This window comes from Protopterus annectens, chromosome 12.part0, assembly GCF_019279795.1.
Source record: "Protopterus annectens isolate FY-2018-M chromosome 12.part0, PAN1.0, whole genome shotgun sequence".
Classification (NCBI taxonomy): domain Eukaryota; kingdom Metazoa; phylum Chordata; order Ceratodontiformes; family Protopteridae; genus Protopterus; species Protopterus annectens.
The window spans coordinates 642,279,721-642,305,903 of NC_056746.1; the positions used below are offsets into that span (position 1 = coordinate 642,279,721).

General features: G+C 43.0%; 1 protein-coding gene across 2 annotated transcripts in view; it reads right to left on the reverse strand.

Annotated features, from left to right (window-relative positions):
- LOC122816758 (probable cytosolic oligopeptidase A) overlaps positions 1 to 26,183 on the reverse strand; it is a 907,285-nt gene that overhangs the window by 86,479 nt on the left and 794,623 nt on the right. The gene's annotated exons all lie outside the window — the stretch shown is intronic.

The window sequence follows — 26,183 nt, forward strand, 5'->3', positions numbered from 1 at the left end:
ACTCCCTATCTTGGTAGACTGTTGGGAGGAGAGAATGGGGGATGAATAAGGGTTAGGTAAGGATTTTTTGGGTTGGGTAAAGGACGAGGCTGGCGTGGTTACAGCTGCTACCTGATGAGAGGAAGGGTGCCCCCCCCTCTGTCTTCCTGCTACATTTTTTCCCTTCTGATTAGTCTTTGTACCTTTGGCTTATTTGTCTTTTGACTAGTAGGAAAGCCCCTGGCTAGAAGGACAGTTTCTATTACAGTTTGGTAGTAGAGGATGGAATATGTGTTTAAACTGCTTCCATAGTCTTCACCTTTTCCTACAAACTTTTGAAAATATTATAGACATGAGGTCCAAACAGCAGCTCCTCTATCCAGGGGGGAAAGGGGTACTAAGGAACTGTACCAACACATCCTCAAACATAGACTCAGTCCTCACCCAAAAGTGTGTACTGAGTACTGATCCCATTGTGGCAGCCCTGGATTCTGTTTTTCCACCACTTTGCCCACATTTCATATCATGATTCCATAGCTGCAATGTAGGATGAGACTGACTGAGCAAGGAAGACACTTTGGAATTGTCCTGCTGTTATCCACAACTGACTAATTTGCTTGAGGGTCTGTTCTTTATATTTTAAACTATGGGCTTGGCAATTCAGAGCCTACAACCCAGGCATTGCTGAAGAATACATGTTCTTACCATATCTATCTAGTAATTTGCTCTCCCCCACCTCTCATTAACAAGAATGTTGCAACCTGGAACCAGTCAGGGTACCTTGGAATATACCAGGAACACTGTGTCTCTGTCTACAGTAGGATTATTATATAGAAATTTATAAAGATTTTGGACCCTATATAAATGTTTAGGTCTCTTTGGGAGATGGGGAAGTCTGGCTCCAATATAACATTAAAGACATCCACAAATACTTCTGAAATGGAGGAATGGCTACTGGTTTATGTCCCACAAGTTTTCTAGCTTTCTTCTGGGAAGTTAAGGCTTCATGTGCTTGCCACTGCAAATGCTGTCTCATAAAGAAGACAGTATCTCCACAGGACTGATCCTCTGGGGGTGAATCAGAAAGCCAGGGTGTACTCATTACCTGGGTCATAAAGCAAGGGAGAGGAGATCTGAGATCAATAATCCATGTCTTCACTCTCCACTAAAAAATCAGAGGAGTCAGAATCCCCCAAAGGGGACATATTCCTTTTCCTTTTGGAAGGTTGGACTCCTGACACTGAGGGCTGTGCTGAATTGGACTACAAGCTGTACAGGAATTTCAGGAATCCAACAACCAGCTTAGACCATCTGGGGGGGGGGGGTATTGCTGAGGGCTGATGATCCACCATATGACAGGCTGGGTTTGGCAGAAATAAGAGCTGCAGCAAGGGTCTTTAGCTAGTAGGTGATCACAAGGGAATTGGGAGCCTTAGAAGAGCATCAATGAGTTCTGTTTTTAAACCATATGAATATTCTTGGCAAAAGCAATGGGGAAACTGTTCTCCCTTGCTTAATAACAACTGATGTTCAGGATTGGCAAGCTCTTTGTTCATTGTCCTAGACCTCACCATTTCTTCATTCCAGCTAGATTTGCTAGGGCTGCTCAAGAACGTTCATGGTGCTAGCATCTTCTGATCAAGGAGTTCTAAGTGAATCATCAGACTCCCAATTTTTCCTGTATTTCATTTTTTCTTTTTGGAGGAGGATGCCCACACAACTAGTGTGGGAGTCCAAAAACATGGCAGACTTATCTAAAAAGGCCGCTAGTGTCTTCTTATTCACGTAGGTCTGGGCTGTACACGTCTCGTACTAATGTGTGCTAGACCTGAAACCCTGGCAAATGCTACAGGTACTAAACCAGTGTTCTAAGTGCTCTAACCTCATAGAGTAGACATACTGACTGTGGCCATCTTTAAAGGAAATCTGACATCTCCATGAAGGACAGACATCACATCTACAGCTACGTACTTTTTACTAAACATGAGTAGGCAGCAATATCCATTTACAGAAAAAGAGAAAGAAATGTTCCATAACAGACTACTTATCTGCTCTGCTCTTCAATCATAGTTAAGTTCATACTGACTAACAAATGTACTATTTTTAGTAAATAGAATGCTGTGCATTCAATGAAAATTACAAGAAAAAATAATGGAGATGGCCATGTATATACCACCCTTATACCAGGTATGTGAAGAAGTCTGAAGTTAGGTGACATTTGCCCGGCCATTGTAGAAGGATGTTACACTCTGAAAGCCTGTCTAGGTGTTGAACCTCAGCATGCAGCAGAGTTCCATAGGGTTATGACTGGAACAGTGATCCACACAAGAACATCTAAGAAGTGTTTACTATCAATTAAATGGGCAAAAATTACACTTGTCTAATTAGGTAAAATAGCACATCAGGCTTAAACATCACTTTACACAAACAGCAGAATAGTAATTTCTTTATTACAGCACAAAGCATGTGATGGTCTTACACAACAGGCTATTATGCATATTAGAAAGCAAGAAGATGATTGCAGATAAACAGTAATCTGGCCCGTACCACAAATTGGTTATAATGCACTTTGTATCATTCTTACTCCTCATTCTCTCTGCTACAGCTTTATGTTTTGTTCTGTGACAGAATTTTACCACTGCTGGCTGGTGAATGAATGTTCAGCTGTGTCTGACAAGTTGATCTGGTAATAACAACCCTGTGTGTGAAGTACTTGCTCATATCACCATCAGGCTCTATGCTATTTACTTTTAAACTGCAGATCCTCTCACTACACATTTTGTTGTAGTTTTGAACATTACTGATTCCCTAAAGGCAAAGGGACATATTCACATAGATTTGTAATGTTACCCCTCTGTGCTAAGTAGTGTGATGCTGATTCTGTACACATATGCTCTGGCATAGCACTGTCATGCCATGGAAAGGACTGTAAAGTAAAAACACTGATGTGGCTTATGATCAACATAAGAGTCTCAAAGAGGTGGCATGTCAAATGCTATGTGCATTCACATGCACAATGTAGTTTCAAAAAGTATCACAGGCTGCCCATTCAAGACCATCACAGCAAGCTGCTAAGTGATATCTTCATCACAAAACAGGGGAGGAAAGGGGAGATAGTGAAGTAAGAGATATGGAAGAGCAAGCAAAGTGAAACATAGAAGGGCAATATGAAGGGAAGTAAGGTGGTGGGAGAGGGAAGAAAGCTGTATTTTTTGTGAGACATTTTCTATTTTTTTTTTAAGAATGGAAGAGGGGAGGGTAGCAAAGAGCAAGTGTTGGTTGGAAAAGTGTATAGGGAAGGAAACAGGGCAAACAGACATACAGCATAGACAGTGACTGACAGAGGAGGTACACACACAGAAGGAGTAATAGTGGAGCGAAGCAGGCTGACAGATGGTGGATAACTGGTGATGGAGAAGATTGGGTTAAAATAGGGATATGGGGTGACATATAAATAAGGGGAACACCATGATGGGGAATAGGGAGAAATACAGAGGGTCTGCCTGAATGGCCCAGATTGGAACCCACACAGATGTTAGCTATCTCCATGACTGACAATATGGGTGGGCACCACTTACTGTGGCACAATGGATGGGTCTGGCTGGACATGTGACTTTACCAACTATATAAGAAGACATTCCAGGATGCCAAAGCAGGCAACCCACTGCCAGCCCATCACCAGCTAGTGCACTTGCTCCTAGGTGACTGAGATGGAACCCTCTGAACCACTCTCAGAGCAGAAGACTTTGATCACTCATTGCAGGTGGCCAATGAGGCCAACACTGAGCCATCCGGGTTACCTTCTACAGCATGACCTTCATCTCCATGCAAAGAGGCTGTCCTGGGGACTACTGGTTGCACTGAAGCAACAGTGGCCAGTATAAAGCTACATGGCCACTATCTCACCTCGGTTTGCACCACAGCTGAACCCGTAGAATGAGAAAAAAGGAGAGTGAGAAAGGGAGAAATAAAACAGATTAGTACAAATTTATGGCATTTTATTTAAAGATCACATTACAGATGGCTATAAACTTCAAATATTCTGTTAAATGCAGAGTCTGTTTTGTCTCCTTAGAAAGGTAGCCAGTTCCTCGGCAACTGTAAAATAAAATAGACAATACGTGCTACCTTTCCCTAACAATAGAAGGAATAAAGTACAGTTGTGTATACTTACCATAAATGTATATGTTAGAGTGTATTCACTGTTGCAGTCCTAACCAATGGGTTATCCAGTTCCCACTAGCCCTCGATCGGCCAGAATACCAAAGGTAAGTAAATATGACATTGGCTGTCATTGGTTGTAAAGGACGTCAGGACGTCCGATACAAAAGGAGGCAGCCAACATCACTTCCTCAATCTTTCTTGCCATAACAGTCAGGAGTCCCCAGAAAACAAGGCTTAAGCCAAAAGAAAATTTGGCAAATAAAACCAGATTCAGCCTGTACCTTAGGAAAGGAGAACAGGAAAGGACCAAAAAAAGGGGGAAGGAGGGAGGCAAACCAGGACTGCAACAGTGAATACACTCGAACATCTACATTTATGTTAAGTATACACAATTGTACTATGTTCATCGTATTTCACTGTTGCAGTCCTAACCAATGGGTTGATTACCAAAGCCCAGAGAAAAGGGATGAGGTAGCAACAGAAACAAGGATTGGAGAGAATGCCCTGCAGAACAGCAGTGGCAAACCCTGCCCCAGCCCCAGAAAATAAAGGCAAATTATAATGCTTTATGAAAGTGTGAACAGAAGACCATGTGGCAGCCTCTAAAATGTCTTTAGTATAGACACCCCTTAAAGGCTGCAGAAGTGGAAGCTGCTCTTGTGGATTGGGTCTTAACCCCTTGAGGAGGAACCTTGCCATGAAAGGAATAACAGAAAGTAATACAGTGTGCAATCCACTTAGAAATGGTTTGTTTAGAGATAGCTTTGCCCTGAGCTCCAGGGGCAAAACTGACCAATAACTGTGCTGATTTCTGAAGGATTTTAGTCCTGTCCAGGTAAAATCTGAGCTGTCTGTGCACATCAAGAGAATGTAGGATCCTTTCACCTCTATTTTGAAGATTAGGAAAGAAAGTAGGAAGGTGCATGGACTGATTAAGAGTCAGGCTAGAAACCACCTTAGGCATAAAAGAGGGATTTGTTCTCAGAGAGACACGGTCTGCATGGAAAATAAGAAAAGGCGCCACAGCCATCAAAGCTTGCAGCTCCAAAACACTCTTTGCTGAAGTTATAGACAAAAAGAAGGCAGTCTTCCAAGAGAGAAACTTTAAATCTGCAGTGGCAGCTGGCTCAAAAGGAGGAAGAGTGAGTTTCTCTAGAACAAAATTAAGATCCCAGGCTGGAGTAGGTGCCCTTCTGGGAGGTTTTAAGTTGCAAGCACCTCTGAGAAACATTTTCATCAGAGGATGAGAGAAAATGGGTTGCTCAAAAGACCAATGAGCAGAAATGGCTGAAGCATGGATCTTGATAGAGGAAAATGAAAGACCACCCTGAAGCAAATCAGCCAAGTATTCCAGGATCAGAGGAAGAGTAGGCTGAGAAGAAGATTCCCCTCTAGCCTGCATTCAATGAGAGAATCTTTCCCATTTTCCAGCATAGGATTTCCTAGTGCTAGGCCTCCTGAAGTACATTAACCACCTGCTGGGAAAGGGAAGAAGAAATGGATTGATTCATACAATGAGCCATGCTGCCAAATGGAGAGACTGAAGATGAGGATGTAGAAAGTTTCCCCCTTCCTGAACCAAAAGATCTGGTTTCAGAGGAAGACACCAAGGAGGAAATTGGGAGAGACTGCGAAGCAGTGGATACCAGTGCTGTCTGGGCCAGTCTGGAGCTATGAGAATAGTCCTTGGTCTTTTGTCCCTTATCTTCAATAATACTCTGGGAAGAGGAGGGAAGGCATAAACTGACAGAAGCGTCCAAGGGAAGGACAGAGCATCCACTCTCCAGGCCTTGCTGTGATGCTGTCTGGTGCAAAAAAGTGGTAGAAGGTGGTTGTCTGGGGAGGAGAAAAGATCCACCTGAGGAGTGCCCCAACGTTGATTGATGCTGTAAAAGACTGCTCTGTTCAGTTGCTACTCGTGAGGATCCAGGGTCTGTCAAGCTCAACTGGTCTGCCAAAACATTGAGTCTCCCTGGAAGGAACTGAGCTAGGAGATGCAGGCCCAAGGATGCTGCCTATGGACCACAGAATCATGCTCTGTCTGCACAGGGGGTAAGAATGAGTCCCTTCCTGTTTGTTGATGTACCACATGACTGTGGTGTTGTCTGTCCTGACAAGCAGAGTTCCTGGAGAAAGAAGATGCCTGAAAGCTAGTAAGGCTTGCTGAACTGCCATCAACTCCTTTAGGTTTATGTGCAGGTGCAGCTGCTGGGCATTCCAACATCCCTGTATGCATCTGCCATCCAGGTGAGCTCCCCAGGCGTAGTCCAATGTGTCCGTGGTAAGAACTTGAATGGCAGGAGGTGGGTGAAAAGGCATGCCCTTGTTTTGTAGACAGGCTGTCGCCCTCCATAAAAACTCTGTCTGCAGACATGGAAGCAGAGGAATTATCATATCCAGGTCCTGTGTGTGTTGACACCAAAGGTTCTTGAGGTAGCATTGCAATTTCCTCATATGCAGTCTTGTATATGGAATCATGAGAATGCAAGAGGCCATGTATCTCAGAGCTTGCAGGTATTTCCTTGCAGAGAGCTGGGACAGGCTTGCCAAATCCTTCTTCTCCTGGGTGAGATATATCATCTGGGCAGCTGTGTTCAGACTCGCTCCCAGGAATGTTATCTCCTTGGATGGCACCATTTTTGATTTTTTCCATGTTGAGAGTGAAACCCAGAGAAGAGTCTTTACAAATTCCAGATTTTTTAACAGCTGTTCTTGAGACTTTGCTTGAATTAGACAGTCGTCCAAGTATGGATAAATCTGAATTTTCTTCTGCCTGCAAAAAGCAATGACTGGAGCTAGGCACTTTGTGAAAACTCTGGGAGCAGTAGATAAGCCAAAGGGCAGTGCAGAGAATTGATAATGTTGCTTGCCCACTCTGAAACAAAGGTATTGCCTGCAACTTTCCCTGATAGGGAAGTGCAGATAAGCTTCTTTGAGATCCAAAGTTACTAGCCAGGAGTCCTTATCTAACACTGGTAGCAACTGATGCAGAGTGAGCATTTTGAACTCTGGAATTACTAACAAAGAGTTCAGAATAGATAGATCTAGGATAGGACGCCAGGTGCCTTCTTTTTTTGGAACTACAAAAAGTCTGGAATGGAAGCCCTGGCCTACCTGCTGAGCAGGAACTGATTCTATTGCCCCCAGATGTAACAGAGACAAAATTTGCTTTTCTACTTCTGCCCTTTGGTTTGGAGGAGTGTCCGGGAATCCTTTGGGTACTGGAAAGGTCTGGAAAGAAAACCTGTGACCTAGGGATACAGTTCTGCGTACCTATTTGTTGTCCGTGATGGTGGCCCAGACATTTGCAAAAAAGGCCAACCTTCCAAGCAGGAACAGGCAGAAGTTGGACAGAGTCATTGAGAATGTTTGGACTGAGATGTAGGCTTAGAACTGCCCACCTTGCAAGTGGAAGCATGCCAACGCTTAGACCTTTGAGGGATAGCCACCTGCCCCCTAGAAGATTTGTAACCTCTAGTCCTAGAGTGGTTCTCTCTGCTGGAATCAGGAAACATCCAACTCTTAGAAGGGTAATTCCTGCTGAAATGAGGAGGTTGAACTTGCAGAAAGTCTTTAACTGCATAGACTTGGCCTTATCCTCTGTCTTTTTGAGCACTTCCTCTGCTTTGCTGCCAAAAAGACTGTCCTTATGTAAAGGTACATCTAAAAGCTTAGACTTGACAGGGTCTGGAAGGGGCTGCTCCCTGAGCCAAGCATGCCTTCTGAGAACAGACCCAGTAGCTGTAGCCCTGCAGGAGGCTTCTAGAATGTCAAAACCACAATGTACAGAATGTTTATTGACAAGACTGGCAGAATTCAGCAAATCCTGCATATCCTTACTCTCTGCCAAAACAGGCACACTTGCAATCTTTGACTTCATAGCCTCCAAGGTGTGCTGCTGATACTTAAGCATAAAAAAGGCAATTAGTAGACCTAATAGCAAGAGTGGCAGAGGTATAAACTTTTTTAGGGTCTATATTAGCTAACAGAACGCTTACGTAACTGAATTACATGTAAACGAACTATATAGAACGAAAGCGTATATAATAGAAAAGCTAAATTGCCGAAAATCATATAATCAAAATATTTTGTTTGGCCAACACCGAAGCACCCAGTGCATGAAGGAAAGCTATGCACATAATAAACTAATACCTTTCTAACCACTCACCACAATACTTGACAAAATAATAAGTCCCTAAACCAAGTACATGTTGTGAAACGTAACACAAATTATCAAACATAATCCTACAATACACCTCGTAATAACAGCAAATACTTAATTTATCCACAACTGAAAAGTAACGGTCCTGCACTACACTTTCAATAACATGGCCACAGATTGTAAGAAGTCATCTTGCGTGTAGGTAGCTTTATGTTTTATGACACTTTCTAACCTGTAGCATCGCTCCAATGTTTTTCTCTTTTTAGGCGAAGGTGGTATTGCAGACAACATAACTCTTGTTTCATTCAACTTGTTTTGCTCCCTGACCAATACAGATAAAATGCAAGGGATATCACATATTCTCCTACCAAGTAGACAGCTAATTCTTCTATTCCACCCCTCCACGTGGTTCTGCGTTTGGGGTAAACATAACCTGTTCAAATCTGAAACATTCTAAAACTGTATAGAAAACATAGGTGGAAACCTGTCAACATTACTAATGCGGGTCTGCTGTTTACGATGTTTGCCGAGAACAAATACATCAGAGAAATACTGTACTAACTCCTTTCCCGAAGTAGGGAATGATTTAGAAAGATTTTAAACTGCAGGAATAACTTCATCTACATTCAGAAATGCTAGAGCTAATAGTTTTTTCACATAAAGCTGGAATGATAGGCATTTACCATATAATGTAGCTAGACCTAGTGTTTGCACTCTATGCCATACGGTCTGAGCAAAGTGGAACAAACAGCCTTTATTGATAATGTTTGTGAAGTTATATTTAATGCTTTTAATAGCTGCAAACTAAAAATCTGACAGAATAAATTGTACAGTAACAGTTAGCTTAGCATCATTTAACAGCTCAAACAGACAGTCCCACAAACTTGTATGACCTAAAACACTTTTTAGACATAAGACAGAACACCAGTGGAAGACATTTAGTGTTATCTCCTACTGTCACTACAGCATGTATGCTGTACAGCTGTCTACATAAACATGCTTTAGTGAGGAACACTCTGTCCATTAACCACATTTTAGATTCACGTAGATTCTCAAGAGTGGAAAACAATAAGACATGCAGATTATTATGTATGTCAAGTTTCCGTTTCTGCAGAAATGTACCCTCTTTAAGGTTGCAGCTACTAGGATCAACACTATCTAAGGTTGTAGAAAGCTTTGTATAACATTTAATATTCTTCCGTCTCACCCTATTGACCTGTTGTAACATGGATCTACGTGATGGCAATGACAATATTGTTTCAAGAGACGTGCTTGCTATAATGTCGTCAACCACTAATGAAGGGGTGTCCCTACACACTCTAGCACTCTGTTTTAGACTGTCATAGGCTACATATTTTTCTACTTCAGTCACATCTAGGGATGGTGATGTCCCGTAGATTTTAACAGGACTTCTCCTTCAGTGTATTTTCGAGTTATTACCCAACCTTTACACCTGTCTTTAACTTTCAGTTTACAACACCAATAATGTTTTTCCTTAAATGTTTTCTCTAAAGTAAACAGAAAGCCATCAATATGTAGCATATCCCTGCCTTTCTGTGATTTTACCGTATCATAGACTTCTCCCATAACTCCAGGTGTATGCAGTGTTTCATTAGCCACGTTGAATTTAGCGCATGTGCAAAACAAGCATAAACACACCTCTCGGACTTTTATATTTGTATTATATCATGAAACATTCAAAAAAGATAAGAACTGTAGTGTATATGTAATACAACGTGGTATACACATAAATATAATAAACGTATATTATCTCTTTTATTGTTTCATTAGTAAACATTCATTATAGTTTCACGTATGCACTGTTACGTAGACACGCAAATGTGAATAGAACATATTTTGCCAACTAAAACATTTCGATTAAAACATTTTCATTTTTATAGCTCTTCAACTTTATGAGATTTCGTTCTATATAGTTAGTTTATGTGTGATTCGAATGCATAAGCGTTTGGTTAGCTAATATAGACCCACTTTTTTACCCCACCTATCTAGGTTCCTAGATTCCCTGTCGGAAGGAACAGGATTCTCAGTAACAGTGACCTTAACTCCTTTAGGCCCTTGAGAAATAACCTCTGGGTCAGCTAACGGATTCCTAAAAAGAAACAAATGAGAATCAGGGACTCTATAGTACCTGCCAGGTTTCCTGGGAGCAGGAGGAACTGAATTTGCAGTCAAGGAATTTTCCAGAAAAACATCATCAACCACTTCCAACACTGGAGAAATAGCCAGTGGCTTATGCTGAGGTAAATCCAAAAACTCCCTGATCCTTTTCTTAGATTGAGGATAATCCTGACTTTCCCATTCAAAATGCTCCCTGACAGTATTCAAAGTATTACCAAAAGAGAAATCCTCTGGAGGAGAAGCAGAAGGAATGGATTCCTCTGCATCTGAATCCTCAAAAGGAGAAAAAAACCCTGAGAAACCTCCTCTTCATCAGCAGAAATGCTAGAAGTATCAGAACCTGAATAAGATAAAGCCTCAGGAGAGACATCCCTAACCCTTTTTGAAGGGGGAGGCTGTGAACCCCTAATAAGAGTCAAAAGGTCATCATCCATTTTAACGATTTGAGAATGAGGGGAACGAGAGGAAACTGGAGCCTGTTTCTTCACAGGCTTACGACTGGAAGATTTACCTGCAAGTCTGAAGGACTCGGGAGGCCTGGAACCGCCAAAGTAGTGGCAGAGGTTGTCGGAATGAGCTTGCTGTCCGAATGAAAAACAGAGGCCTCGGACACCGGAGCCAGCTTAGTGGCTCCGGATCCAGCTGAAGAGGCAACAGGTGGAAGGTCAGAAGACAAAATGGAAGCCAGAGGCTTGAGGGACTCTGAAATGGTCTCAACCAAGGCCTGCGGTTGAAAATCCGCGGACTGCACAGGCTGCAAAGGTGCTTCACTGGCTACCGCAGGACTGACGACCAACTTATCATCTGAAGACATGACCTTCTGAAGCCTATTGCGGTCCTTGTCCTTATGCTTCTTAGGGATATCCGAAGCCTGAAGACCAGCAGACGCCATACCGACAAACTTAGGCCACACTCCAAAATGCTTAGCTAAAACCTTAGCCCAACGACGAATAGTATGCAGATTAAAGGAAGCACAAAGGTCACAATTAGGAACATCGTGGTCAAGGCCTAAACAAATAATACAATCGGAATGAAAATCTCTATGGGGAATCTGCTTTCCACAGGTAAGACAATTATTGACTTTTTCTGACATTCGTTAAGGCAAGAAAAGAAGATCCACAACGGGGTACTTAGCTGCAGTTGACTTCAACTTTGTAGTCGGAAACCAAAAAGGTAAACTGCTGACCAGCACTCGTGCAGAAATGCTTCTGCTTCAAGCTCCATGGCAAGGAAAACTGAGGAAGTGACGTTGGCTGCCTCCTTTTGTATCAGATGTCCTGACGTCCTTTATAACCGATGACAGCCGATGTCATATTTATTTACCTTTGGTATTCTGGCTGATTGAGGGCTACTGGGAGCTGGATAACCCACTGGTTAGGACTGCAACAGTGAAACACGATGAACATCAGCGCATCAGTCAGAATATATAGTGCCAACCCAAGTGCAGAATGCATACAATAGAAAGTTCTCTCTCTAATCTCTGCCTCTATCTGGTAAATCAGGTCAGAGTGGCACCTCCACAGTTAACTATATGTACTTCTGTTTGTCCATAAAGTGGGTAATGGCACTGGCATCACTCAACACTGTGCCAGGCATCATGCTTAGGGAGCTGTCATAATGTACCAGCAAGTTCTCATTATAGTCACTGTGCAGCACATGAAGAAATATTTTAGTTTCATGGTTACACCAGGTGGAAGTCCTGCTGAAATCAGTGCCTGAAAAGGCCTTGTCCACTATGTAGGTCAGATCAAGGAGGAAAATGGTAGCTTGTTGGATAATGTCACATTTTCTGCACACAACATGCAGCCATAAGACTGAGTGATGCAACAGGTAGGGCTATGAGCTTTGCAGTATCTTTGCACACACACATGCACATTGCACACATGACCTCTCACCTTAGGAACAGGTACAGAAGAGCATGATAGTGCTGACTGTGGCTAATAATGCATCACATTATAGTTGTGACACAGAAACCATCAAGCTACATCACCTCATTCCCATAATTACCATGTTACTAGGTCTAACTTAGCATAACAAAAAGAGCCATCACAATATTACAGGATACCACATTAAGACAAGCAACTTGGGAATTGAAATATAGTGGTAAATGGTGTGTCCTGCTATATATGCTGGGAGAGAGTTTATAGTCATTTATGGAAAAAAAAACTCAATCATGGCAACAGAACAAAAGGGTAACACAAGATAGTCATATGGAACAAAGGATTATTTGTTGGAAAATAAAACCATAACAGAGAAGTGTAAAAAGGGGAAGAATCTACGTATGACATGAATAGATTACAACAAAAGCATTTGACAGCATTCTTCTACATTCATGGATAAAAGAATACCTACAGATGTATGACATACATCCAACCATAATCAATTACATTATATGGCCATAAAAGAGAGGCAAACCTCTTTGCAGTTAGGAAATGACAAAGAGTAAATTATTATCCCGGGGATAAAAATTCAAAGGGGGATATTCCAGGGTGATTCTTTGTCACCACTGCTGTTTTGTCTTGCCATTAACTCATTAAGCTGCATGTATGGCCGGTATTCATAGTCAGTTACACAAATGCAATAAGACTGTCAGGGGCATGCGTGAACAAGCACAGCCGAGCTGCGATTCATAGAGTCCATTTACGTCAATGTTTGGTGACCTCGAATGTACTTATGCAAATGAGCAAATAATTAGGCAGAAATGAGGAGGGATGTAAATCTTCACATGCTAATGAAGTCTGTTTTACACCATATGCAATTCATAGTCAATTTTTCCAACTTTTGCAGCTGGTCACAGACATGCTGTAAAAAGAAAAGCATCACCAAATCTATAAGGGTTGCAACTGGCGAAAATGTTATCAGTTGTGAGCTTTGCTATTTCTAGGTCAGAGTTTGTTGTCTTGGCCCGGCCAAAACTGCTTGCACCCAGCAGTGCTTCCCTGCCAAGAAGGCAAAACTATAAGCAAAGGATTACTCATTACAACTTTGATAATCAGGAAATCCTTGATAGGTTTAGAGTGGACAGGGATCACGGCCGGCCTTAGGCATAGGCGAACTAGGCGACCGCCTAGGGCGCCGTGCAGGCCGGCCTCAAAAGGGCACAATTCACGGATCGGAGTTCTGTGTTGTGACAAGTGCAACACTTACCTGGAAAAGCCGAACAGACAACAACGTTTCTTTTTTTTTTTTTTTATTTCTCACCGCCGCTGCCCTAAAGACTACAATTGCGCCCTCCCGAGCATCAGAGGGCGCAATTTACAGAGCGGAGTTCTGTTGTGAGGACCCCTAACCTGGAAGCCGAACAGACAACAACGTTTCTTTTTTTTTTTTTTATTTCACCACCGCTGCCCTAAAGACTACAATTGCGGCCTCCCCAGCATTCTGATGCTGGGGAGGGCGCAATTGTAGTCTTTAGGGCAGCGGCGGTGAAATAAAAAAAAAAAAAACGTTGTTGTCAGTTCTGCTTTTCCAGGTTAGGGGTCCTCACAACAGAACTCCGCTCTGTAAATTGCGCCCAAGGGCGCAATTTACAGAGCGGAGTTCTGTTGTGAATTGTGAGGACCCCTAACCTGGAAAAGCAGAACAGACAATAACGTCCCATTTCTTTTTTTTTTTTTTTTTTAATTTCACCGCCACTGCCCTAAAGACTACAATGCGCCCTCCCCAGCATCAGCCTGCTACACTTGTAGAAAACGGTTTGTTTCAATTACAGGAGTGCAGTTGGTCCACCACTTTGAGTTGAGGGGTCACCATTCTACTGACACCATTGTAAACATTCTAGCCATGCAAATCAAGTTATTCTCCCTCAAATATTTTGCATTGAGTGGTGAAAGGCGCCCTGCCTTACAGTCGTTACAGAGGTTTTAGTGCACAACAAGAAGCATCATTCAGTGTAATTATAACAAGTGGCACCCTCGTATCTGGATCTACCCATATACCCAGGTCCTTAAATTAATCTACAGTTTCAATCATGTTATACTGTGTTAAATATTCACCCTTCAATCTTATGTCTCCCAAAACTCATATACTTAGTATTTTATGTGTTTAGCAGCATATTGTTCTCCTGTACCCAAATGTCAATTTAGTCAAGTTAATTTGCAGACATGTCCTATCTGTAACAAATGTAATAATTTTACCCCATTTTTCAAGTCATCAACATGCAGACTGTAGAATATCACAGATGAAAAAGATAGATCTGACAGATTCAATCTAAACAAGCATGGGTCTAGGACAGAGTCCTGTGGGACACCCTGACTGTAACCTAGCATTTTACCTGCCCAATTGCTGTATGATATTTGCCATTTCCTATAGTAAGCCATGCAGCTAGCCAGCTTGTCAATATTACATCAATACATAGTTGCCCTAATGCATTGATCAGTGTCTTCTATATAACCCTATCAAGGACTGAAGTTTATGTCTATATAAATTGCATCAGCTCAAAATGTTTTATTATGGCTCTTATTATATTATTATTGGACATCATGTTACAGGTGGTTATGGAACTGTTTTCAACATATACATATTGATATATGATTTCAAGTCAGAGCTTTTCCAGTAATGTATCCAAAATAACCTCCTCCATTACTTTTTCCATAACAAGAATGTAAACTTATGGGTCTATATGACACAAGGTTTGTCCTAGTCCCTTTTCCTATAAGGATGGGTTTAACAAGTGCATGGTATTTCTGCAGCCTTTCCAGTTGTTGTAGATGTCTTGTGAGGTACATACCAAAAGGGGCGTTGTACTCTATAATGGGTCTAATGAGTGATGAGTAGAGGGGAACAATGACCTCTTTTTTTCTGGATGAGAAACCTTTTGTGATGAGGTGTGCCACATAGAAGGAATTCCTGACTACTGTGGTGATGTGATTATCAAAGGAGTGATTACTGTCCATCTGTGTCCCAAGGTCTCTTATCACACTTTCGGTGTTAAGTATACTACTGCCTATGTTGTAGTTCATGGGTACAGAGTTTTTGCCAAAGGGGATGACAATGCACTTTTTGGCATTGATCTTGAGGCCATGGCTTTGACATCAGGCATCTGTCTTAGTGAGGCCCTTTTGTAGGATGTTACATCGTTAGGAGTTTTGATTATGGCTCCTAGTTTGCAGTCAGCTGTGAACTTCGTTAGCCAAAGACCTTCTGTGTTAGCCTGTACTTCAGAGAAGTAGATACCAAACAGGAGAGGACCCAGGACTGAACCCTGTGGTACTCCACTTGTCACTGGTCTGAAGTTGGATTTGGAGTCTGCTACTTTCACAGTGTGGGTTCTGTCAGTGAGCCAGTTGGCATCCCATCTTGTGACATAGGGATTTATACCTAGTTTAGCGTGTTTATCTATAATTCCAGAGTGGGGGATGGTGTCGAAAGCCTTGGCAAGATCTAGATAGGCTGTGTGAACCACCTTACCCTTGTCTACAGCTTTGGTGACTGCTTCAAAGATGTCTATCAGGTTTAGGAGACATGATCTGCCTTTTACAAACCCAAACTGGGTGGGATCCAGAGTTTGGAGATTACCAATGTCTTTGTTTATAAGTTCCATGATGATATGTTCCATGGCCTTGCAGACCAGGCTCATTAGGCTAATGGGGCGGTAGTTCCCAGGGTCCGTGGTGGCACCCCCCCTTGTGGAGTGGGATAACCAGTGCTGTGCACCATTCAGCAGGCACAAAGCCTGAGGTGAGGCTATGATTGCACATGGTACTTAGGTGGGGTGCCAGTTCGTTCTATAGTCCGTGTAGAACGCAGCCTGGGATGTTGTCTGGTCCCATGGATGCTGTATTCTTGGCTTTGGAGAGTGTGGTTTTTACCTGTGCAGCCGTGATTACAGGAACTTTGCATTCTTCCTGTATAGAGATGGGCTCTTTAGGGGGTGAGAGGGGGGGTAAAGTTAGCACTGAACCTATCTGCCAGGATGTTGGAAATATCAGTTGGGTCTGTATATTTAGTGCCATTGTGCTGTAACTCAGAGCAGATCTGAGTGTTGCCATTGAGATTCTTGACATAGCTATAGAATGCTTTGTGGTTGTCTTTAGAATCAGTGGCGATTTTGTTTTCATAACTAGCTTTGGAGGATTTTATCAGGGATTGCAGCTTCTTACTGAGGCTGACTAGGGAGCTCCTCCACTCGTGGGATTTTACTCTCTTTTGCAAGAGTTTCTTCTTTCTGTTGTACAGTTTGTTTATGGCAGGGGACCACCAGATTGGCTTCCTTTTTTTGGAGGATAGCGTCTTGGTTCTGTTTGGGATAGCATGATCCATGCACTCATGTAAGTGCTTATAAAGTGCAATTGTGTAGGATTCAGTAGTCGTAACTGTATTGTCCATCTGCATGGGTGTCATGAAGTTCACCACTTCTGTCTTAAGAAGCATGAAGTTGGCTTTGGAGAAATTTTTTACCATGGTTTCCTTAATGGGGGATGGAGGCAGGATGTGGATATCTAGGGTAATTAGCTTATGGTCGGATCGGACCAATGAGGCGTTGACTTCAGGTGTGGCACACCGGTCACTCATATTGGTAATGACTAGATCTAGGATATTGTTGCCCCTGGTGGGGTTGTGGATAAGTTGATCCAGGGCATTGGAGTTTATGAATTCCAGAAAGCGTTGAGCGAAGGAGTTGGTATACGAGTAGTTTTCCCAGTTAATGGTGGGGTAGTTGAAATCGCCCATTATTAGGGTGTTAGGTTGAACCCTAATATTTTCCAGTACATCAAGAAAAGAGGAGTGGGAATCCTGGGGCATGGTGGGTGATCTGTAGCAAGTTATAATTTGGATTTCAGTTTTGCCCAGAGTTAGTTGCACTTGGATAACCTTGGCTGCATTATGCTGAGCAACTAGCCTGGAGGTGAATGCAAATGGTCAAACAAATCAACCCCACAAAAAGTCAAATGTAAGTACTTTTTGCAAGGGGGTCAAGCTCCTCTGTACCCCTAACCATGTTGATGGCTTGTACCCGTACACCCTGAACTTATATATGACAACTCCATAGTTGCACAAACATGAAGAAGGGAGAAATCTCCAAACCAAGGAGTCACTGCAGGCACACATTTGGAAACCACAGCAGCAGTGATTTCCTATAGAAAACTATGGTCAGAGAGTTCATGTTTAGCAAGTGGCTATCTGTGTTTGTGCTATTTTGTTTCAATATCTGTAATCACTGTAGAAGCAAATAGAACATATGCATGGTAACTGGTGAGATAACCAAATAATGGAACACTGGAATGGCTGAGGAGGGGGCTGCTGCTGGGGGTTGCTGCAGGAGGGGCTGCTATGGGGTGGTGGTCTAGTACCCTTCCTAGAACCCTATTTGACCATGATCTGGCTCTTGTATTTAAAGTAGAAAATACATATGCAAAGGTAGCTGCAGTATAACTACATTACAAGGTATCTTTTTCTTCCTATGCATTTAAATAATTTAAGGAAATGACTGGAGTGGCTTTATTGGGGAATGACCCAGTGGGCGTGGCTCAAATAGGGGTGTTTCATGAGTGTGGTATGGGTGGAGCTTAAGGGGGCACCTGAGCACTACTTTGCCTAGGGCGGCCCTGACAGGGATATTGAAAAGGTCTTAGTGGGCATGTTTGATCCCCACAGGAACATTGGAGGAATCCATTGACTTCCTATTCCTGTGGACACCAAAGTATGTACAGCCCTTGCTATAGTTGCAACAGAGATCTTCCAGAGACAGAAGAGGGACACACTGGGGATCTCACAGGCTTCTGCCTTGAGGATACCAAAGCAGTTCCTGGATGTACTCTTGGCAGATGTGGATCGTGCATCTATTTCCCGTGCCACCTCAGGACCAGGCCAGGACTATGCTTGCCTTTCATGGGCTGGTATGTTTTCCTGAGGTACTCAGTATGATAGATTGCACCCAAGTTGCAATTAGAGTCCCTCCTGGTCCACAGGGGAGAGGTACTGCAACAGGAAGGACTACGGACTGCCAGGTAGCGTGCACACTAGCTCACTCGACTGCCTCTTCCTGAATGGTAGGATGCCCAGTGGTCATCTTGCTGGTAAGCTGAATTTCTTTTTTTTTATGTTATTAAAGTAGTTATTTATGTTAAACTGTATTGCTGTACAGCAATGTTTACTTCCTGCTTTGTCTCTCCCTTTTCTATCCCTTACTCTCTGTCTCTCTTTTTTTTTTTTAGGTGATACTAGATATTCACTGATGCCATGGCTCATGACTCCAGGAAGAAATCCTTCTGGAGCTGTGCAGCTGCGGAGCAGACAAATAACACATCCCTGTCCCAGACCCACATTGTCTCCAAGAAGGCATTTGAGCCATTTCAGTTATCTGGATAGGTCAGGGATGCCTTTCAGTGTAACCCAGCTACTGTGCAGGATATTTACTGCCTGTTGCATTCTGCATTATATGAACATGCACTGGCCTGGTGGTGAACTGACCCCTGCTGTCACTGCAGCTCCAAGCTCTAGTCCCAGTTTAACTAAGGATGACCAGCCAGTAGCAGTAGTAAGGTACCCCATGCAGCAGAGTCGTGCATAGTATGCTCCTGCACAGGTTAAGTGGCAGCATCTAATCGAGAACTATGGACCAGGCCATTCAAGTTAGTGTTTCCTTTTTTTGTTAAAAGAACACATAGAATATAACTGATGCTTGCAGTAATATCTGTGGCCTATGCTGTGTGGTGCATGGCCTGCTGTCACTGTATGTCTGACATTCTGTTTCATCTTAAAATATTTTTATATTATTTATTACCTGTTTGCCTGACTCCTCACTAATTCCTGTTCAGTGATGCTGAAATACATCAAATCAATAAATAACTCAACATTTGTACCTGCACTACTGAGAATGTTTTACTTTTATGATTTAGTTACTATATAGTAGAAAGCAATACTGGCAACAATGAAATATTCAGTTATATATGCCATTTCTGTTTACTGTATTCTGCTGTATTACATCAGATTATTTTTATAGTGTCATACAAAATAAATTTTGACTTCAGAAGCTGTCATCATTTGTGCAGTAAGGAGGGTGCAGTGACAGCAGTTACGTTTGCATGACAGGATGCTTACTGGATTGAGTCATTTCCTTATAATATATTTGGTCTGAAAATGGTTGCTCATTACTGTTCTGATGTTTTATGTAACTGCCACCAGAAGGAATGGTAACCAGTGTACCATTGTTTTTTGTCCACTGTTCATTCATGTCTTTAATAACTGTACACAGACTCTACCCCGCCCACACACACACACACACACACACACACACACACACACACACACACACACACACATTCCCATTCCAATTAAACAGAAATTTCTGTAAACCATTTGAATTCACAATAGGGTGTAACTAATAGATGTAAAGGGAATAAATTAATATATTTTCAATACTCCCAGCAGATCTCCATTCCAACTAAACAGAAAGATTTGTCAATGAATGTAATTCACAGTAGTTCCACATCAAATGAGTCATAAACATCTCCTATTTATAGGCCTGGTGATGGAGCACTCACTGTTCACAGCTGACAAACTCTTAGAACACCAACGTAAAACTCCACAGCAAGACAGTAAACTCCAAAATGTTATCGTATAACCAATTTCACCAACAGTAATTCACCAACAGTAAGCGCTTTCATCTCCCAATACAGACTTCTTCAGACCAAATAAATTAAATGCATTTACCCTTCCTAAAATATTTATACCCGTGCAAATCACATACTAATTAAACAAATACAAAAGTCAATTAAACATTTAATAATAAAAAACTTGACCCTATAAAATAATTGACAGATCTTCCCTTCAAACCCATTGTGGATGCAAGAAATTCCAAATCTTATTACACAGCTAGAACAATCGATGACTTATTGAATGATTATGTTTTACTTATTCCTCATTTCTGCAAAGACTCTTGGCAATTTCTGATGAAATGTAATGACACTGATTTATCTTTGAAGCCCACTTTTTTAACAATTGATGTTAAAGAGCTATTCACCTGTATACCACATGACATGGGTTTACAGTCATTTGAGGAGTATCTTATGTTTAATTTTGGCATTGTTCAGTAATGTAAATCTTCTACTACTGTTCAGGTATCAGCAATGCTGAGTGGATACATAAAGTTAAAAAATAAAGAGTTTCAGTTACATTTTTTACCACTGCGGGGAAAAAGTTGTAACAGATAATATTACATGAAATCAGTTTTGTGAGCCACATAAATATAAGTAAACAATTGCTTAACTTACTTGATGAATCACAAACATAAGCATAAGTATTGCTGGCTACACTTACAACATGGCTGAAATGACACTTGACACACCCAAGTTAGACTGAAGGATAGGGAAGGGGGTGCAGGGTTACTTTACTAATAGAATGATCAGCACAGAAGTTTTCAGAGAACATGCTATTTCACTTCAATATTACTATAAATCAGACACAGTTCTGCAGAAAAGGAAATGCACACTTCCTTGAATTGATACATTTTAGCCTCTGCACTTCTGAACTGATACATTTCAGCCTCTGCACTTCAGCTATACCAAAAGTAAAGTGTTACATGCATTTTGAAAACAACATTCTTGACTCATTTCATATTTTCTACTATCCTCCTGAATTAAATTAGATATTGGAAAAGTGCTGTAGTAATTCATACATGTATGTATATAAAAGTGAAAATGGAAAAGAAAAACAAAAAAAGAAGTTATGTCTTACCATAACGTTCCATCTGTATTGTTGATCCTCATTCAGTCATTACGTGCGGGTATCAGTTCCGAACTCAGAACTGAGCCGACCATCTTCGAAGGTCGCGTGAGCTACAAACTCTCGAGCTAAAACTCTTACCCAGAATTCCCCTTTCCCTGTTACCTCAGATTGAGTTTGCAAGTGAAAAGAAGGTAGAGGCTACCTCTGGTCAAATGACCTAAAAGAACCGGATGTTGAGATCCACTAGAAGCCACAGGAGGGGGAAGGAGGGAGGGTCATAATGACTGAACGAGGATCAACAATACAGATGGAACGTTATGGTAAGACATAACTTCTTTATCTGATATTGTTAATCCTAGTTCATTCCTTACGTGTGGGACAGAGTCCCCAGCTACCTCTATTCCTGGGAGGGTCTCATGGAAGGACATTCCTGAGCACCATAGAACCAAAAGATGCTCTTCCCCTGGAGGTCAAATCCAATTTGTAATGATTGATGAAAGTATGAGGCGTAGCCCAAGTTGCAGCTGCACAGATGTCATGTAAAGAAGCTCTGGCATGGAAGGCAGCAGAAGTTGCCACCGACCTTGTCGAATTAGCTTTTATGGTAGTCGGCAATGGAATATTACGTTATGTACAAATGAAGGTCACACAGTCTTTCAACCATCTAGCCAATGTGACCTTAGCAACAGCACATCCTAATATAGATCCAGAATAGGCCAAAAATAACTGGTCTGATTTATGACAGGCCTTAGTCCTGTTCAAGTAGAAGTGAATTTGCCTGTGAATATCTAGGGTATGTAGGCAATACTCTCCTTTGTTTGAATAGTTAGGAAAGAAAACTGGCAATTCAATGGTTTGGTTAATGGACATTTCAGAGATCATTTTTGGCAGAAAGGAAGGATTAGTTCTCAATGACACTCTATCTCTATGGAAAAATTAAGTATGGACTCTTGATGCATAAGGCTTGAAGCTCAGAGATACGTCTGGCAGAAGTAATGGCGACCAAAAACAAGGTTTTCCATGACAAATATTTGAGGTTGCAAGAAGAAGCTGGTTCGAAAGGTGGCATTGTCAGAGCTTGTAGAACTAATGACAGGTCCCTTGGTTGAATAGGTTCTCTGAAAGGGGGCTTCAGATGATTCATACCTTTAATGAAGGTCTTGCATAATTTGTGTGACATACAGACGATTCTTGGACACCCTCATGGAAATTAGATATTGTAGCTAAATGAACTCTAATGGTAGAGGCCGATAGACCAGATTGAAATAGGTCGGCTAGATACTCTAGTACTATCGACACTAATGCTGAAAAAGGATCTACTTGCTTTTCCTTTCAGTCAACAGGTAAATCTTTTCCACTTGCTTAGATAAGTAATTCTAGTGGAAGACTTATGAGATGCAATAAGAATGTCCCGTACTGGCAAAGAAAGATCATTCTGCCTGGCAATCAAGGGAATTGGAGGAGCCAAGCTGTGAGCTTCAGGCTGTCCAAGTTGGGATGAATCAGATTCTGTGGATGGGAGATCAACCCCAGGGTTGGATGGAGAATCCATGGTTGATCTAGCAGTTGAGGCCAAAGGACGGGGAACCAAATCTGATGAGGCCAATATGGTGCTATGAGGATCACATTGCTCTTCAACCGGCAGGCTTTCTTCAGAAACTGGGGAATGAGGGGGAGAGGTGAAAATGCATAAAGAAGACCCAAGGGCCAATCGTGGACTAGAGCGTCCCTGGGCGACTGTCCCGGAGGGGGAAATCAGGGCAAAGTAGTTGCTGCATTTGTAGTTGTTCGGGGATGCAAAGAGGTCGCAGCAAGGAAGGCCCCACCGGTGGAAGATCTCCACCACTATCAAGAGATTCAGGGACCACTCATGAGGTTGTAGAATGCACCTGCTGAGTCTGTCTACTATCACGTTGGAACTCCTGGGAATGTGCATTGCTAGAAGAAAACGGTTGGTAGCCATCGCCCACTACCATATCCTCATAGCCTCCCGACAAAGGGGGTAAGATTTGGTTCCGCCCTGTTTTTTGATGTACCAGACCACCGCCATGTTGTCTGATTGTATCACAATAGTCCCAGACGGCAGCAGGGAATGGAATGCTTGCAATGTCAGAAGCACCGCCCTCAGCTCTAGAAAATTTATATGCATTTGGGCCTCCAATTCGGACCAAGTACCTTGGACTGTCTATCCCTGACATAGCCCCCCCACCCCATCAGGGAGGTGTCCATAGTCACTGCAGTCTTGGACTACTGGACGGAGAAGGGGTGAGACCATTGTGACGGGTTCTGGGTCATCCACCAATTTAAATCCTGTTTGCACCTGTGAGTTACTCGAATCTTGGGTGAAAGAGGATACTGAACAGGATACCATTGGGTGAGCAGTAGCCATTGTAGAAGCCTCATGTGAAACCTGGCCAGGGGGACAATGGTGATGGAGGCTGCCATGGAACCAAACAGCTGTAGGACAGAGTGAGCTGTGGATTTCTCCCTTGAAAGGATTGGGATCAGTTGTTGCTTTATCCTTAGAATTCTGTGCTCTGGAATGGATGCTCTGCAATTCTTTGTATCCAAGATGACCCCTATGAATTCTGTGGACTGAGATGGGGTGAAATTGGATTTTTGCCAGTTTATGGTTATGCCTATTCTTTCTGCAGCGAGAAGAGAGTATGCCAGGGCTTCTTCCAATAGATGTCTGGTGGGGGCGGAGATGAGCCAGTCATCTAGGTATGGAAACACCTGGAATCCTTGTAGTCGCAAGTGAGCTGTGACAACTACCATGCACTTTGTGAACACTCTGGGGGCTGTAGAGAGTCCGAAGGGCAGTACTCTGAACTGCGGTGACTGGCTCCCACACGGAAGTGCAGAAATCTTCTTGATGGCCTGTCCACTTTTATGTGGTAGTACGCATCTAGAAGATCTATTGAGCACATCCAATCGTCTTTTTCCAAAAGCGGGAGGATAGACTGTATTGTGACCATAAGGAATTTTTGTACTCTTACAAACTTGTTCAATACAGAGAGCCAAAATTGGTCTCCAGTCCCCGGTTTTATTTGGCACCAAAAATAGTCTTGAGTAGAATCCGGATCCTATCTGGTCTGGAGGGACTATTTGGATGACTCTTTTTCTTAGCAGCTTTGCTATCTATAATGCTGCTTCTTCCCTTTGACTGGGTGGAATGTCAGGTAAGTTTGTTGGGGGGGCAGGACAAAGATCGACGGGAATATGGTAACCTCTGGTTATTATCCTGTGTACCCAAGAGTTGGTGGTGATGGTTAGCCAGGCAGAAGGTTATAAGGAGAAACGACCCCCAACCACCTCCAGAGGAAGGAAGTTGGGCCGCTCTTCAGGAGCGCTGGTAGGATTGGGCAGGAAAAGAGTCCCTGGAAACCTGGTTATGTGGACCCCCTCTGCCCCAAAAAGGGCGTCTTCCCTGTGAGTTTCCCCCTCTGCCTCTAGGGGAGAACTCGGCCTGTGTTACGGAAAGCACCCTGAGACTTTGTTTTACCATATCTTCCCACTCTTCTGGTTTCTGGAGAAAGCACGTTGAGGGGAAGAATAATGGACACCCACAGCAGAAAGGGTCTTGCCGTCCTGTTAATATCTGGCCAGTGTGCTTTTAACCTTGGGTCCAAACAATGAAGAGGCTTTGATGGACGCGTTGAGAAAGAAAGCCTTGAAGGGTTCTGCAAAATTACATAAGCGCATCCAGGCATGTCGTCTCAAAACTACGCCTGAACTCACCGCTCTAGCTGCTCCTACTGCGTGACATATCCGGCACATGGAGGAGTTTGATATTGATTCAATGGTAGCCAGCTGAGAGGCCACATTGTCACAGACCTCATCAGACATGGCACCAGCCAAAGTTTCAGAGAGCTCAGAAATTAAATCCCTTTGAAGCCTGGTAAAGTGTGCCATATAATTCAAGGACCTGATTGCAAAGGTCGCTGATGCAAAAGTACGCTTCCCTATTCTGTCCAGAGCCCGGGACTCTTTGTTGGGTGGATGGACAGTCTGGCTTTCTTCTTCCGCCAGGTGCTTCTTGGTTGCAGCCGCCACCACCACAGCATCTACAGGAAGACCTTTGGACCAATGGGGGTCAGTAGCAGGAGGGGACAAAATTTTATCTGGCCTTCAGGGAATGGCCTCAATGGTGTCAGGAGCCTTCCAGTGGAGTAACCTAGGAGGTAGGGGGCTGGGCGCGAAAAGCCTGAAGGAAAACAGACTCTTCAGAGGTTGGGTTAGAGGGCTGCCAATCACCTTTGCTTAAGGATTTTGAGGATATCACCAAAGATACCTCAGAGGGTGACCAAGGGGACCCTTCCCCATCATCAAAATCTGTGTCTTCAGTAAGGGACTCCTCTGTGGAGTAAATGTGCTTCCTCTTGCACAAGCTTTTTTCATGAACTTCCTCAGAGGGAAAAGCTGGGGAAGACAACGCAAAAGGGGTTTCCTGTGGAAGTACATCCTGAGACCCTTGCGCCCAGTGTCTGCTAGGAGCGACTTGTGTACATTGCGGACCAAAGGAGGGTGGGGAGATTGACAGCACAGTATTGCCAGCAGACACCAAAGCCTTCTCCATTAGTTAGAAGGCCGGTCCACCTGAAGAGGGGTCAGTGTCCAGGTAAGGGGTCACGCCTTCCCTAAGTGGCTCATCCTGCCGACTTGGAGTCCCTAGATGGCTGTGAAACACCAAATTACATACGCCACAGTTGACATCCTGGGTCATAGCAAAACTCTCCTGCCACGAAGGCAACTGCGGTTCCTTAGTGAGGTCCATAAAGGGAACCGTAGAGGGGGAAGACTGCGCTATATCAAGGGGCTTCAAGGGCAATGAAGGAGGAGAGTAAGTAGGGGTCTTTGGCAAAGGGTGATCACCTCCCAAGGAAGGATAGGTCCTGGGGGGGGGGGATACTTCTGGCCAAAAGCACTTGATCCACAAGACGCAACACGTCGTGTTCAGAGACGCTTCTAGTGGATTTCATGGACACAGCTGAGGGAGAGTCACGTCTATCCAAAGATGGGGCAAGCTCAGTGCCTGCCTCACCAGTCTGCACTGAAAACAACGGGGCCA